This window comes from Mustela nigripes, chromosome 3 (assembly GCF_022355385.1).
Source record: "Mustela nigripes isolate SB6536 chromosome 3, MUSNIG.SB6536, whole genome shotgun sequence".
Classification (NCBI taxonomy): domain Eukaryota; kingdom Metazoa; phylum Chordata; class Mammalia; order Carnivora; family Mustelidae; genus Mustela; species Mustela nigripes.
In genome coordinates, this window is record NC_081559.1 from 87,357,172 (window position 1) to 87,372,122 (window position 14,951).

Here is a 14,951-nt window from a genome sequence, read left to right on the forward strand (position 1 = left end):
ACACAAAGCTTTGCTGAATGACATCCTGGGTGCAAAAATGCTCTGTTTGCCAGTGTAAAAGGTGTTCTGCATCTGAATGTGTGGGTCGGGAGAGAGATAAAAGCCACTAGGGGAGTGAAGTTAAGCAGCCATTTAACTTCTCCTGTGACTAGAGATGGAATGCTCCTTCTGGGGGAAATGCATTCCACACTGGAAAGCAGTATAGTGCAAGATGAAAAAGAGAAAGTAATAAGCCAGGTATGTTCATGATAAAGGCCTGCTTTTGTGCTGACAATTCTCTAACTAATTAAGAAAAAAAGGAGAAAATATTTAAAATATCTAAAAAATCAGAGAATTTTGAATGAGAGTCAACAGAAGAAAATGCAAAGTCAGAAATTTGATCCAGTAATTCGGTGAAGTCATCAGATGTATTAAAGTTGAAGACAAAGCAGTAAAAATACTTGTCATACATGTTAGGAAAGGTTTACCAGATAAATTTGGAAAAGAAAAGCATGCTGATCTGCGGAGCTTTTTAAAACTGGTGTTATCACCTGTGGCTCATACACACAAGTATTAATTGTCTTGAATATTAGTTATGGATGATGAGTATCAACCCCTTCTGGAACATCAGAAGAAAATCAAGAAAATCAAGCAAGCTGCAGCTTCTGTGCCTGACATCGGAGGTTCTGTCTGTGTAGCTGGCACTGGTGGGACAGGGTTGCATGCCTGACACGGAAGGTATGAGGTTAGGCAGTATCAATAGACTTCTGTTACAGTTGGTTACCTTTCCTATTTCAACATTTAAAAGGAAGATAACATTGGCTAAAGGGTAATTATCTCATTCTTGCTGTTCCTGTTGAGCCTCTGGTGATGATAGTACACTCTGCTAAAGGCAAAGTTCAGAATGCAAGGAAGCACAGATCTTCAAAACGGTTTTTGTAAAGATGAGAAAGTAAAAGTTAAAGGAAGAAAGAAGTGGACACAATTTCTATATTGGCGGCGATGAGGAAAGAATCGTGTGGAGGTGGAACTTTAAAACTAAACTAAGAGGAAGAAGGAAATCAAAACTAAAACCGGGCTTCTTCAAATCTTGCTGAAGCTGATTTTAAAGAGAATGTATAAGCTTCAGAGAAAGACTGCAGGGAGTAGATGGGAGAGGGGATAAAGCAATTCTGCCTCTGAATGTGGTAGCACAGAAGACTTTAGACCTACTAACTTAAATGGAAAAGAACAAATAAACTACACTCACAAAGAAAAAGTATTTAAGGAGAAAATAAGAATATGCTAATTATAATTCAAAAATATATACTCTGAGTAGCATATACATGCAATAAAATGCCTAGAGACAAACATCCTAGAAATAAATTAATTAACTAATAGAACAGAACAGGAGAATAAAAAAGGTAAAGGGAAACAAACTTTGGGCATACAGTTATTCAGGTTTAAGTAATTGATATTCAATTTCTGTAGAAACTTTGTTAGACTGGCTCCTGGGAGTTGGATTGTAAATATGTATAATATGTAAATAACTTTTAATATACTTGAAGGATTTAAAAAGAGGGATAATAGATACGAAAGTGCTCTACAATGAATATCATTACAGACACTGGGAATGTTGAAAGGAATACCCAAAGAACATTTCCAATTCTTGTCTCATATCTGCTTATATGTATTTAATTTCCTGCATAGGGTCACTTACAAAATATAAGCCCTTCCTTATTGAATTTATTTTCTTTCAACTTATCTTCTTTCAAGGCATTGCCTCTCAGAATTTCTATATGGTGGAGATTCATTTGTCTGCTTTTCTATGTTTATTGTTTCTGTCATCCATTTTAGGCCCAAAGATTCTCAAAGTCAGGAAACAGCCATTTACATTATCTGGTCCGGAAAGAGTAAATATTATATGATAATGCTTTTCAGAGATAAATTCACTAGGCGATATTTAAAACAATTTCATTTTGGAAAATAAATTCAATTTTAACTTTCTGACATACAGCTTATATCTTCTACTAAAATTCATGGTGAAACTCGGTAAGTCTTTTTAATATATAGCCAACTTTCAATTACTAGGCAAACCTTGTTTGCAAATATTGGATGTTCTTCCAAAAATGTCACCTTCATCATATTTCGAGAATCTTAGTTCCCGGTCACATAGTAACTATGAATCCAGCATTTATAGTTTTTAAAAATGCCACCCAATATCACCGTAGTATAACGATCAAACTCCTTTTTTGGTTCTGCTTTGGTTAAATGTTGCCAAAACTACATATCACAAATTTTCTGCAGTCTGAAGTACTTCCTTAGTTTTGCATGCTCACATTTAATACCAAGTCTTTACTTTGTGCAGAATCCACTTCCTGGAACAGCACCTTAATGCAATATTTCTGTGTCAGTGATAATCCAGATTTTCAAAAGGCTAAGTATCCATTTACATTTATATTTTGGAATAAGTTTAGTAGTAGTAGTAGTAGTAGTAGTAGTAGTAGTAATAATAATAATAATAATAATAATAATAAATTTCAAGGTGATTTTAAATGAATTTAAATAATAAATTTCAAGGTGATTTTAAATCTTCATCATGGAACTAAGGTTCCAAGGAAGGATGAGAGAAGAGGAAATATTCTGAAATAGAACCTGAGGATAATAAACCAATCACCAAGTTTTAGCAATTAAACTTCCTAAGAATTCCTCTTTTCTCCCATTTGTCTAGATAGCCATGCCCACTGTCTCAGTTTACACCATTATCATCTCCTGCCTGGATTTAGAAGGAAAGATTTATAAACCAAAAATTAATAGGAACTTCTTAGTCTAATTTTCCAGTTTTATGGCTCTCTGCAACCAATTTTCCATGTTTTTCAAGAAAAATAATAGCTCTAAAATATAATCTAATCACGTTATCTCCTTACTTTACAAACTCTTCAATGGCTCTAGATTATCTTCAAGATAATTACGATTTCTCTCCAAAAGTCCTCCACCCCTAGCTGGTCCCAGTTACTGCTTCAGTTCTTTTGCAAATGTTAAGCCCCAGTGTCTTGAATCTATCAGTAGGTATATGAGTGATGAACCATTCCCAGTGTCCTTAGGTTTATTATCCTCCTCCCGCACACTACTCCTTCTTGAATTGTGAAAACGCAAGATTTATTTACCCTTTTAACAAATTTTTAAGTATTTTTTCTTTTTTCCCCAGTTTTACTGAGACGTGATGGACATAAATCACTATTTAACTTTCATGTGCACAGCTTAAAGGTTTGACTCATATATATTATGTAGTGATTACCACAATAAGTTTAGTCAACATACATAATCTTATGTAGAAATTTAAAAAAAAAAAAAAGAAATGGAAAAAAAAAGAGAGAAAAAATTTCTCCTTTTAATGAGAACTCATAAGATTTACTCTCTTAACAAGTTTCATATATATCATATATGCTACATGTTATATTCTGTATAGCAGTGGTAACTATAGTCATTGTGTTGTACATTATATTCCTAGCACTTATTTATTTAACAAAATCTTAAGTGTATAATATAGTATTATTAACTAGTATACAATGTTGTTAACTATACACACAGTATTGTTTGGCAGATTCTAAAATTTATTCATCTTGCATAACTGAAATTTTATACCCACTGAATAGCATCTTCCCGTTTCTTTCTACTCCTAGCCCCTGGCAACATTCTTTTTACTCTTTTTTTTTTTTTTAACATTTTATTTATTTATTTGACACAGAGCGAGCACAAGCAAAGAGGCAGAAGGAGAGGGAGAAGCAGGCCTCCTGATGAGCAGGGAGATGTGCGGCTGGATCCCAGGACCCTGAGATCATGACATGAGCCCTTCAGAGACAGACGCTTAACTGACTGAGCCACCCAGGCACCCCTACTCTTTGTTTTTTTAGTTTGACTGTTGTAAATACCTCATATAAAGTAGAATCATACAGTATTTGTTCTTTTGTGACTGGCTTATTTCACTTAGCATAATGTTTTCAAGGTTCATCCATGGTGTCATATATGGCAAGGTTTCCTTCTTTTTAAGACAGTAAAATCTAATCATAAGTATATACCACATCTTCTTTATCTATTCATCCATTGATGGACATTTAGATTGTCTTTACACCTTTTCTATTGTGAATAATAATGTAACAAACATGGGGATGGAAATACTTTGAGATTTTAATTTCAACCCTTTTGCATAAATACCTAAAAGTGAGAATGTTGGATCATATGGTAGCTCTGTTTCTAATCTTTTGAAAAAATTCCACATTGTTTTCTATAGCTCCTGCACCATTTTACATTTCCACCAACACTGTACAAGGTTCCAGTTTTTACACATCAACACCAATATTTTTTTATAATAGCTATCCTAGATGTGAGGTGATATTTCATTGTGATTTTCATTTGTATTTCCCTTTTGATTAATAATGTGGGTCATCTTTTCATATTCTGTTAGCCACTTGTATGTCTTTTTTGGGAAGATGTCTGTTCAAGTCCCTTTCTCATTTTTTTAATAGTTATTTGTTGTCTTGGTTTGTTTGCTATCAAGTTTAGGAGTTCCTCATATATTTTGGGTAATAAAACCTTATCTAATATGTGGATTGAAAATATTTTTCCCATTTTGTGAGTCACTTTTTCACTCAAAAGATTGTTTCTTTTACTGTGCAGAACTTTTTTAGTTTGCTATTATCCACCTATATTTTTACCTTTTTTTTTTAATCCTTTAGTGTCATATCCAAGAAATCATTACCAAGAACCAAGCCATGAAGCTTTCCCCTTGGGTTTCCTTCTAGGAGTTTTATAATTTCAGTTCTTATGTTTAAGTTTTTAATCTATTTTGAGTTGGATTTTTTTTGAAGATTTTTACTTATTTATTTGAAAGAGAGAGAGCACAAGCAGGGTGAGGAGGGCAGAGGGAGAAGCAGATTCTTCAATGAGCAGGGAACTTGATACTGGGCTTGATCCCAGGACCCCAGGATCATGACCCAAGCCAAATGCAGCTACTCAACTGACTGAGCTACCCAGGGGCCCCCTGAGTTGAGTTTTTTGTGTGGTATAAAATATAGGTCCAATTTTATTTTTCTGCATATAGATACCCAGCGTTCCCAACACCACTTGTTAAAGACATAGTCTTTAACCCATTGCATCGTTTGTCAAAACCAACTGACAATACATATGTGTGGGTTTATTTCTAGGCTCTTTATTCTGACCCAGTCTATATGTCTGACATCATGCCAGTTCTTTTTTTTATTTTTTAAGATTTTTATTTATTTTTTCGACAGTGAGAGAGGGATTACAAGCAGGGGGAGTGGGAAAGGGAGAAGCAGGAGCCTGATGCAGGGTTCGATCCCAGGACCATGACCTGAGCTGAAGGCAGACCCTTAATGACTGAGCCACCCAGGGGTCCATTATGCCAGATCTGAACTTAGGCAGATTTTTTATTTTAAGACTTATTTATTTATTTATTTATTTATTTATTTATTTGAGGTGGTTGGAGGAGAGAGGGAGAGAGGGAATCCTGAAGCAGACTCCCACTGAGTGTGGAAGCTGATGCAGAGCTTGATTCCACGACCCTGAGACCATGACCTGAGCCAAGTCAAGAGTCAGCCACTCAAACCACTGAGTCACCCAGGTGTCGCGCGACAGATTTTTTAAATCTGTTTTTGTAGCAATATATCTATATGGGAGTAATTTCTTAAGATTTAATATTAATATTTTGCTCTGTCCATAATCTGCAACAACCTAGTCCTTTCAAGTAATGGAATCACAGAAAAGGAGAGTTATCCAATATTTGACCAGTGCTATTCAGCTAGTTGGTGGTAAAAGAGGAGTAAGAACCCTGGTCATGTGAGATCTTGTCCAGTGTCCTTATACACATGACTGACCACTCTTTCTTAAGATTATGAAAAATTTACTGTAGTTGTAAAATATTGCAAAATTTTCCATTTTTCTGGACCAAATTTCATAATTAAAGTGTAAAAATAAAAACAGCAGATGGGAGAGAGAATGCAGACAGCCTACTTCAGCAGCATTCCTTGGACAGCTGGATGAGCAGATTGTGGGAACTGGAAAACAGTGATCAAATTGCTAATGACGAAGTCACCGATCAGTCATAATCAATTGGCTGTCAAACCACAGTCTTGTTCAGATTTCTCATAGGCTTCAGTCCCTTTCTTATTTTTGTGAATGAAATACACAAAAGTCAAAATATTTTTTGAAGATTTTATTTATTTGCGTGCGCGAGAGGAAGAGAAAACATGGGCTGGGGTGGTGGGGGAGGGGGACAGAGAGAGAGAGGCAGTTTCCCTGCTGAGCAGAGAGGCCACCACAGGGCCTGTTCAACCCCAAACCCTGAGATCATGACCTGAGCCAAAGGCAGATGCTTAACCAACTGAGCCACCTAGGCACCCTTCACAAGAGTCAAAATTTTTGAGTAGAACAGACTATAAGTCAAAGATTTAGAAATTTCCTTTTATCTCAATATTTCTCAGTGTCTTCAATCTCTTGTCTTTATACTTTATATCATTCTTGCCTAATTAAAAATTCAAATATTTATAGTTTGGAGAAATACTGTTATTGAGTGTAATTTAAGATTCACAATTACTGTGGTAAAGGAGAAAATTAAATTTTTTTACCTAAGAAAGCCTACAAAAATTTGCATAATATGTAAAAGAAGAAAAAGTAGTAAAGTATAGCCAACTGCCTGATCCTAAGACTTATAAGGAACAAGTTCTTTTAATTATATATTTTTAAATATATAAATATGCTTTTGAGATTGCTGAAGAACCAGGTTAAGTACAGTGTATGAATAGAGATGGAACTGATACTAGAGCTGATTAATAAACATCAGTTTGGGAGGAAGGTGGGCAGTAAAACCAGAAAGCTAGACTCAAGAAGTCGTTTGTGAATTTCCATTTTTTGGAGTTGAACAGAAGATTGGATGTCTTCTCCAAAAAATTTTTTTTGCTTCCTTTTATGGTAAGATTATCTTTAATGTGTAAGCATCACTACTGGGTTTCTTTTCCAATAATCTACAGTCTCTGAACTGCCCTTTTGCTTCCCATCTTGCCAACAAGTTCTTCATTAGTGTTCTCTATAATGCAAAGATCATAAAAAATAATTTACATGAAGTATGCCATATTAAACACAAGCAACTCTATTCAGAATTCTAAAAATTCTCTTTGCTTATAGTGATGTAGATCACAAACAGAATAAGAGCTTTCCCTTGGATAATGAAATATTTTTATTCAATTACCTGGTTTAGCTGTCTAACCACTTAGGAAAAAAAGTCCTTTGGAATGCACACAGAATAGATGTCTCAAAAACGGCTAATGAATAAATCAATAGTTGAACAAATGTATTTTTTTAAGATTTTATTTATTTATTTGACAGAGAGAGCGAGATCACAAGTAGGCAGAGAGGCAATCAGAGAGAGAGGGGGAAGAGCCTTCCCACTGAGCAGAAAGCCCGATGCGGAGCTTGATGCGGGGTTTGATCCCAGGACCCTGAGATCAACTGGAGCTGAATGCAGAGGCTTAACCCTCTGAGCCACCCAGGCACCCCTGAACAAATGTATTTTTAAAAGGAAACACTTACTTAGTTAACCTCTCAGAGCACACTCAAGATAATGCATGCTTTCCTTGATTAATCAAAGTCTTTATATTGCAAAACAATTATTACTCATTTAAAAAGTGTGTCTTATTGTACTGCTGATATGCATGTATGAACCAATAAGAAATTATAGTTGCTAAAAAAAAAAAAGGCTATTGCAATCATAGGATGAATTATCACAAGCATCAAGATATCTAGCAGAGGAGGAGATAATTCTATTTTTTCTCTGCACTAATCAGACAACATATAGAAGGATATATAAGATGTGGGTTAAATTTTGATTATCATATGAATTTTTTATTTAGTGTAAAAAAGGCACAGAGAAAAAGGAAAAAGAGGGGGAAATTCCTACTGAAACTACGTTACAAAAAATAGAAGGTGGTATTTGCAACAGATATCTTAATGCAAAATCTACTTATTCCACCTTATACTCTAGGGGAGGGGCAAGGGTTAAGAATAACGTAAATCAAGGATATCTAAAATGCATTTTACAAAAAATAAAAAAAACACTCTCTATTTGTAAATGGAGAAATGCATACATGCTTTGCATTTAGAAGAGCATATTGCTTTATAGCTGCTTCATTTTAAGAAGGGATTTTTAAAAAGTGTAGTATGTGAAAGTTAACATAATCATGACAATATGGGTCTTCAAAAGTTACTCATGCAAGGGTACATTGAAAGGATTGCGGGCCCTGTGGTGAGGAGAGAAGAGGAAATGGGGAGCCACTCGAGTTTCTGCTCATTTTGATTATGAAAGGGGAAAGATCTTGTTTGAGCTATCGATTCCTTACTGCAAAAATTATGCTATGAGTTTTACATTGATGTCCTTCACCAAATTAATTTTAAATATTAGTAGCTCAATAACCACTGGATGGATGCAGGAAGTGTACATTTAGAACAGATTAATTTTAAGTAAAAAATAAGTATGAGAACTATTCTATGCTTCTAAAGGTAGAAACTTCAGTTTGTGAACAAATTTCAGCGGAGCTAAAAACGTTTTTTAAGGCTGGTTCTCCAGTATATTTTAATAGGTAGACAACTGTGGTCATTTAATTGTGGGCAGAATTACATAACTAACTAAATTTAATCTGCAGGGTAGCAGAGTAGTTTAGTTTTGTTTCCAAAAAAAAAATTCTGTTGCTGAAATTTACTCAAAGGATTAAAGTTAGAAAATTTATGAAGTCCAAAGTAGCTTCATAATATGTGAAAAATATAAATGTCTCATAAATGTTGAGTATTATTCATTTACTCAGTCAAAGAAGTTTATATGAATTTAGCATATGCTAAGCTCTATTCAAATAATATAACAGTTAAAAAACTGTTTCCTTCCAGGTACATTTCATTTTTAAAGTGTTTATGTAACTAAATAATTATGGGAAACTGATAACTTGATGGAATAAAATTGGAGTAAGGATACATTAAAATTTGCTGGGTTAAGTCAGCAAAGGTTTCCTAGAGGGGACAACATTTAAATGAAGTCCTTGACCACAAGGAGTTGGGTGTTCACCAGATGGACAATTGAGAATAAGAAGTCGAGATAGGAGTGAGGGTAAGAAGTAATTGCTTTCTCAGTGGTGGAAATGGCATGACTCCCGGCAATGGATAAGAAATTTGGGCTTTCAGGAACCAAGGCAAGTGGAAAAGAGGAGAACAAGAGTGTACAAATGCAATAAAGAGCTAAGTGAACAGATTGTGGAGGGCTTTGCTCATGAGTTTTATTTATGCTAGTAAAAAGGCAATGAATGATTTTATTTATGAGAGTAACCTGGTCAGATCTCTGTTTCAGAAAGATAAAACAGTGCAAGGGTAGTGGTGAGATCACATGAGCAAAGAATCTTATTAGAAAGCTCTTAAAACAGTCCAGATGAAGAATGCTCGGGACTGAGTCAAGCTGGGTAAACATGTCAATTTCAATTGTTTCTGTTCTCAACAGTAAAGTTAGAGGAGATATGAAAACTTTTGCAGGTGTCTCTCCTAAGTAGGGAAACTGTGGCATTCATACTAAAGAATAACTAAAATACAGTCTTTTAATTATGCCCGTGTGGAAGCCAGATTCTTCTGCCGTATCTTGTAGCTAAACATGTGATATTGGGTTCCAGATATATCTCTATTTTACAAAAGAATGAACTTCAGCAGTTGGACTATTCTAAAGGTGATGTGCTCAATGCTCTTATTATAGGGAAGAGGAGCACCTAATTACATTAATCAAAACAGATACAGTTTCTCCTTTCAGAGATCAGTCAATACATCTTTTTGTTCCTATGACCTTTTTCCTCACCAGATTGAGTTCCTTTGTTTCTGCCAATTCCAAGTGCCCATTCCGCATAGCTCAACATTGGTCTAAGAAGTGTTTCCAAAGTTTCTGAACATCCTTTTTTAAAGTTTTTGTAACTCTTAATCTTCCCTATCCACCTACCAAATATTCTAATTTTCATAATTATCAGGAATTCAGCCTATTTCTTCCTTTGCACAGATCTGATTTTACAAAGTATAAAAGAGTCTTTACCTAAGAATGTGTTTCCTTGGCTCAGTCAACTAGTATTTGTGGTGCCCCTAATCCCTGGTAAAATATCATTTTTGATGTTTAGCATTTATAGCCTGCCCATAAAACTTATCAGGAAGAGTAGAGTCTGGATTTATTGCCTGTTCTTACTTTAAAATTGCTATCAATGAAATTAAGTCTTAACTACTAGATTCAGTGCTACCTAATTACCTACCCGTTTCTTCATTTTATAACTTTATTACACTTAATTTTACTAATGGGGATTCAAGATGTCATAATTATAATAGAACATGTAGAAATGTCTATTTTTATATGAAGTAGGCTAAGAATTATAAAGTATATCAATATATATTAGTTAACACCCTGCTTATTATGAAACAGTACCTTCTAATGAATACCATGGTGGATGATGGGCATTTATAGATTTTATTTGTAGATACTAGGGAGATAATCCACAAATTCCTCCATAGTTAACATTTGCTAAGAATTCATTCTTTGCTCAATATTTACTTTTATAATCACAGAGTCTATAGCCCCTCAACACAGAAATGTGGTTTTAAATATGTCATCTCATTACTTTCTCATTATTATTATTATTTTTAAAGATTTTATTTATTTGACAGAGAAGAGACAGTAAGAGAGGGAAAACAAGCAGTGGGAGCGGAAGAGGGAGAAGCAGGCTTCCCACAGAGCAGGGAGCCTGATGTGGGGCTAGATTCCAGGACCCTGGAATCATGACCTGAGCCAAAGGCAGATGCTTAACGACTAAGCCACCCAGGCGCCCCTTATTATTATTATTTTTTAGTTAAAGGACAGTTGACATAATGTTACATTAGTTTCAGGTGTACAACACAGTAAATGTGAAAAGTCTAAAAACCATTAAATGCTTCACAAATTTGCATGTCATCCTTGCGCAGGGGCCGTGCTAATCTCTGTATCATTCCAATTTTAAAATATGTAATGCATATTACATATGAGCACTACTTTCTAATTGTTTACTATAAATATGGTGACAAATTATCTACATCAAAAGTACTCTAAGAAAAGATAACAGGTTATTTGTGTTGAAAGACCCTGAAATAATAAAGACATAAAATGACGGGCCACACTGAACTGCATAATCAAAATGGGAAATAATAGTAGATAAGGAAACAGGAGAAGAGAGGATAGGGCTAGGAGAATTATCAGGAAATATGTGTTTTCTGAGGCTTTGGCACCAGCATTTTACTATTGCTTTATAAGCTAGTTTTATCATGATAGCAAAGATTTTCTGATAAACCTCACTGCTTTTTTAGAAATGCATTTAAAATATTTAAATAATAGGTATTTCATTGGTTAATGTCAGATATTAACATTTAATACAAAAAATATTTTTAAACTTAATTGCTTCATCTGTATTTTGTTTCTAACAGATGTAGTAACCCAAATACCTACTATTTGAATATTAGTAGATCAAATAAAAATGAACATTTTATTTATTTTCCTGAGTATTTAAATATAGTCTAAGTAATTTAAGTTAAAAGGCATACACTTTTCTTTATTGTGTAAATGTTTCCTTTATTAAAATTGTTAATTTTCATATAAACTAGATCTTTTCTGAAATATATAGTTTTCTTCCACTGTATTATTTTTCAGTCTTTGCCCCATTTCCATATTGCTTAAATTATTGTATGAGCTGAATACCTACAAAAACAAGCAACTTCTTCTTAAATACTTTTCTGAATATTCATGTCAACGTTTAACAAAATTCCTTCCACAAACCCCTCATCTGTGGAAATGCTGCTGGGATTTGAGCTGGCCTACAATTTTTATATGACATACATATATGAGACATATATATATATCTCATATGTAGGTTTGCATTTTAAAAAGTATGAATATCTGTGAAAAAGCTGGTAACATATGAGTTTTAAACATGTTTTCCTATACAAAGTGATTATAATTTCTTTTCAACTCCTTTTAATATCTGATTGTACCAGTGTTGCAATGAGCTTACTTCAAGAGTTTATGAAACAGGAACTATTAGTATATTTTCTTAAACCTAATTTCCTACATTACATTAGTGATTTCAAAACATATAAGGATATTTCTTCAATTTTTCAAACAATTATTATAATTATAATTATCAATTATAAGTGCAGTGTCTATATATTTTTTGAAATAACCTTTTTTTATTTTAAATCAATGAATATGCTAGAATGTTTCTTATAACTTGGTATCTTTATTTGCATACCTCTAAACTAAGCTAGGAACTACTTTTTTTTTTTTTTGCATTGCTTTGGTACTTTGCAACATGTGGCCTAGAGCATATTTTTTAACAGTATTTAAAAAATATATATTCATTTATTTGAGAGAGGGGGAGGAGGGAGAGGAGGACTGAAGCGAGGGAGGGAGAGGAAGAGGGGAAAAATCCTAAGCAGACTCTGTGCTGAGCATGGAACGCTCAAGGCAGGGCTCAATCTCAAGACCCTGAGATCATGACCTGAGCCAAAACCAAGAGTTGGAGGCTAAGTGACTGAGTCACCCAAGCACCACTATTTTTACAGTATTTCTGTTTTGCAAATCAGTCTTAGACATGCTTTCTATAAACAGACTCGGTTCTTCTCTTAAAAGAACATTTTTGTGGGTGGGAGGGAAGTTGTTCTGGATGGCCGTCAAATCCAAAGTGGGCTTTATAATGTAATGTTTTTCATGTGGGAATATTTAATTATTTAAAAAAAAAAAAGTGCCCCAGAACTGAGGTCTGTTTACTTGCTCATTTGTTTATTTTTGAGAAAAGTTTGGGGGGATAATAACCTCTTCACTGTGAAGTCATGATTCACCACAAGACAATAACAATGCATTGTATTTCCCATTTGAAAGAAGTAATCAGTAAGTTAGTTTCTGTATTTGAAAGTTTGATAGAAACATTTGTCATATCACACAACAGAAATTTAAACCTGAGCCGTCAAGTGCTAGTTAGTTAATAGCAATTCAATAAACTCAAACAATTAAGATAAGCTTATCATAGGTAAGACTATAAATTTTGGAGTCGAACAGACCTGCCTTTCAGTTATAATCCTGCCATTTACATGCCTGTAACTGCAAACCACTTACCTCAAACCTGTTATTCTTAATTCTATTCTCTTTAAAATGTGGTTAACAACCGCATTTACTGAATTCAATTATTGGACTGATAAATGAAATAAAGTGAAGCAGAACAATGCCTGGTGTAGAATAAAAGCTCACAAATGTTAGTTAAAAACAAGATGAGATAAAGTCGTGTATTTTCCCATAGTTAAAATTTCAACACAAAAACCATAAATTTGAGTGTTAAGTATTCTATATTAAATCCAAAACAGTTTAAGTAGAAATATCCACAGGGGTGCCTGGATGGCTCAGTGGATTAAGCTTCTGCCTTTGGCTCAGCATGAACTCAGGGTCCTGGAATGGAACTCCAGGACACCCCCCCCTATCCTATCCCGCTCTCTGCTCAGCAGGGAGTCTGCTTCTCCCTCCTCCTCTCCCTCTGTGTTCTTTCTCTCAAATAAATAAATAAAATCTTTTTTTTTAAAAGTCCACAAAATGCTATCAAATTCACCACAAGTAATTTTTTAACAACAAAAACAGTGACAAATCAAAAACCAACACAACCATAAGTTAAGTATGCATTTGCAACTTAAATTTCAATAACTGTTTTAAAGTCATAAAGTACCATAAGTTAAGTATGCATTTGCAACTTAAATTTCATTAACTGTTTTAAAGTCATACAGTACCATAAGTTAAGTATGCATTTGCAACTTAAATTTCAATAACTGTTTTAAAGTCATACAGTACTATTCATCTGACCGAAGGAAAAGGTAGTTATTTCTCTACGTTTTAACTCAATTTCTAAGAGTAGTTGTTCTTGTGCTTTGGTGAGTTGAAGGAGCTTTGAAAGTTAAGGATAAAGCACAAATATTTAAGACAAAGAAAAAATTTGCAGGTAATTGCAGACTCTATTAAAGCCTTAATTAAAGGGCACTAGGAACACGAATTAGCACATCTGAGATTTTAATCAAACTGCTATTTCAACCAATTTATTAATTGACTCCAGGATTAGGCTGTAATGTGCACTGTTAAGATTATGTTCGTGATCTGAAAACCCTACGATTATATCTCACTATTCTTATGTCAGGAATAACCAGGTTGAAATGTGCATTTAGAAGGGATCTCCTTGTTTTATAGGGATACTAGTAGATCTTGTAATAAACATTGATCATTCTATGCCTACAACAGCTAAACCTAAAAAAAAAAACAACATGATGCAGAATTCAGCAGACATTTTTTGTATGGCTAAATGCTTATAGATATTTTGGTTCATCTAAACAGAAAATAAATTCTTGATTTAAAATATAGTTCAAACAAGAGTTATAGCAAATGGTGTATTGTATTACATAGCACTTATAGTTAACAATACAGTATGGTGCACTTCAAAATTTGTTAAGAAAAAGATTTCATCTTAAGTTTTCTTAACAGAAAAAAAAAAAAGCGAAGTAACACAAGGAAACTTCTGGAAGGGATAGATATATTTATCACCTTAATTGTGGTTGTGGTAGCATGGGTATATTCATATGTCCAAGCTCATCAAACTGTATACATTATGTAAGTGCACTTTTTTTTTATGTATTAATCATACCTCAACAACACTATAAAAAATTAAAGAAGAATGTCTTTCTCCGTTCTTGGCAGGAATAGAAAAAAAATATTAGATAGATAAAAATAAAATTCACGATTTTTTTTTATTGTTATTTTATTTTTTTATAAACATATATTTTTATCCCCAGGGGTACAGGTCTGTGAATCACCAGGTTTACACACTTCACAGCACTCACCAAAGCACATACCCTCC

At 33.9% G+C, this 14,951-nt stretch overlaps 1 pseudogene; it reads right to left on the reverse strand.

Annotated features, from left to right (window-relative positions):
- Positions 1 to 10,953: 10,953 nt before the first annotated feature.
- Positions 10,954 to 11,052, reverse strand: LOC132014718 (U6 spliceosomal RNA; annotated as a pseudogene).
- Positions 11,053 to 14,951: the final 3,899 nt, after the last annotated feature.